Genomic DNA, 2,591 nt, shown 5'->3' on the forward strand with positions numbered 1-2,591 from the left:
ACCGTCATCCTCCATATCTCATATAATCATCTTTGATCATCATTGATCACAACTTTTCTCCTTGCTTCATTCGCAAGTTACCACATCCCCTAGCTCCTTTCTCATTGCTAGCATATCATAATGATTTAATACATAAGGGGTGAGATCGGAGGCTTAGAAGTATGAGATTTGGCTTTTAATACTCAAAAATCAACTTTGGGATGAAAACAGGGCCACGCGTACGCGTACTCCACGTGCACGCGTGGATGGCCACAAAGCTCATCGACGCGTATGCATCATACACGCGGATGCGTGGATTTGAAACACAGCCAGACGACGCGTACGCGTCAGCCACGTGTACGCGTGGGTGCATTTGCGCCCCAGGCACAAAACTGGCACAACTCTGGCACAACTCTCGGGAAAATGGCTGGGCATTGGGTGCAGCGCATCGACGCGCACGCGCACACCACGCGCACGCGTGGATGGTGCCTTCTCGAAGAACGACGCGTACGCGCCAAGTGCGCCTACGCGTGGAGGGTCATTCTGCTAAAAAATCTCTAAGTTAAAAGCTGCAGAATTCACAGATTCAACCCCTAATCTTCCGACGGACATAACTTTCTCATTTTAAATCGTTTTTCACCCGTTCTTCGAACGGCATGGACATCCATGATCCAATTTCATTTCTAAACAGATTTGCACAAAACAGAGATCCGTAGTCCAAGTTATGTCCCGGCAAAGTATGCCCAAAAACCATGTTTTTCATATAAAACCACAAAGTGCCATTTTCAAAACAAGCCATTTTCAACTCTTTTCAAAATTAACCAAAACATGCCAATTTCAACCCTTTTTGAAACCAATCAAAATATACCAAAATCAACATCAAGCCTCCTCAACTCATACATTAACACTTTACCACGATTCACAAAACCGTCATATAACCATCTTTACCCATTTCAAACAAATGGCTAAATTACAAACATAATAGCATGTCATACATCCTTCCTCATCCCAATTTCCAACAATACTATTTCCAATCAATCATCATTATACATAATCAATATCATACTCACTATCACGTGGTTTCACCCACAAATTAACCTTAATCATTTCTCAAGCATATATCACAACATACATATCTCTCATGCATTATCATACCATCAAGGCATCAATAATCATACTCACATATATGACCACATAATATATATCAACCAAAATCAAACATACTTCATCTATACAATTTCACCCAAAATTACCAATTTCCACACTTCAACTCCTCAAACCTCAATATTCAATAACCAACACAATCATTCATATATTCGTTATCTGAAATTCATCCAATCACTTGTGTCATCATACAATGCACATATCAACTTACCTTCCTTACATCTTTCCGGCCTCCGGCCCAAAATTCACGGCCTCCGGCCCAATTTCATAATTTAAATGCATAAACCACAAATCAATACTCATTACCCAATACATCAAATTTTCAATACACCAAACATACAAGGCCACACAATCTAGCCTAGGAATTCTCATCACACCACACGGTACTTAAATGAAACTTAAACCGTACCTCTTGTAGCCAAATCAATTGAGCCTCTTCTTTGGAAGTCTCCACCAACCTTAGCCCCAAGCCTCACCAAAGCTCCTCAAGCAACACCAATCTCCCAATTGTGCACCAAAACCATCAAATACACTAACATAACCAATATCACATACATACATCAACCTAGGGCTCATAAAAAATGACAAATCACAAAGGTTTGAGCACTTCTTACCTCAGCCCATATGAAGTAGGGATAGAACTCACTTAGAATCCATGTTGGAGTATCCCTAAACACCCAAAATCACAAGATTTCAACACTAACTTCCCAAAAACGTGTAACAGTGGGAAATTTCAAAAACTGGGCAGAGATGAATGGAATACTCACCACAAAACTTAGATAGAAATGTAGAGGATGAGAAGACGGCTCGTCAATGGAGCTCCATAGCTCAAGTTATGGTGATTTGAAGATCAAAGAGAGTTAGGTTTTCTCTCTTCTCTTCTCTCTTCTCAATTCAGCGCCCAACACTCATTCTTTAGGGCAAAATGAGCTGAAATGCTCATAACTAATGTTTATATATGTTGGGTCTTGGGCCCACTTAGGCCTAGTTCACTTATTTTTGTCCGTTGGCAGACCAAAACCTTTAACATTAGCGCTCTAAATCGCACTTCAATTATTTCTACCTCCCCTAATTATAATTCCTCATTTCTTAATCTTATTTACTCATAATCAATTTTCTCAGCTGCAGTACCAGACAGATCTCAGCCAGTACTTCCGGTCAAAATTCCACTGCGCGCTTTTACACAGAAAACTATGTTTTCTGACTCGGAAAAATTCACTGAATCCAAATATCATATTTAAATCATCAAATTCCAATTGCCAAATCTTCCAACCATATTCGCTCCTATTTAACTTATTATTTAACTAATTTCGGTTAGACCGGGTATTACATTCTACCCCCCTAACAGAAATTTTCACCCTCGAAAATTCCATCCATCCCTACGAGTACGCGAGCATAGTATGCCTTTATATCAAACGCATAACAGTTCCAAGGTCCTTTTACTCTAC

At 39.9% G+C, this 2,591-nt stretch overlaps 1 long non-coding RNA gene across 1 annotated transcript; it reads right to left on the reverse strand.

Annotated features, from left to right (window-relative positions):
• Window positions 1–1,576: 1,576 nt before the first annotated feature.
• LOC127740647 (uncharacterized) lies at window positions 1,577–1,927 on the reverse strand. The gene is made up of 3 exons (XR_008001354.1): window positions 1,911–1,927; window positions 1,758–1,812; window positions 1,577–1,675 (listed from the first exon to the last, which is right to left on the reverse strand). It is a non-coding gene; the product is annotated as an uncharacterized LOC127740647 (long non-coding RNA).
• Window positions 1,928–2,591: the final 664 nt, after the last annotated feature.

This window comes from Arachis duranensis, chromosome 7, assembly GCF_000817695.3.
Source record: "Arachis duranensis cultivar V14167 chromosome 7, aradu.V14167.gnm2.J7QH, whole genome shotgun sequence".
Taxonomy (NCBI): domain Eukaryota; kingdom Viridiplantae; phylum Streptophyta; class Magnoliopsida; order Fabales; family Fabaceae; genus Arachis; species Arachis duranensis.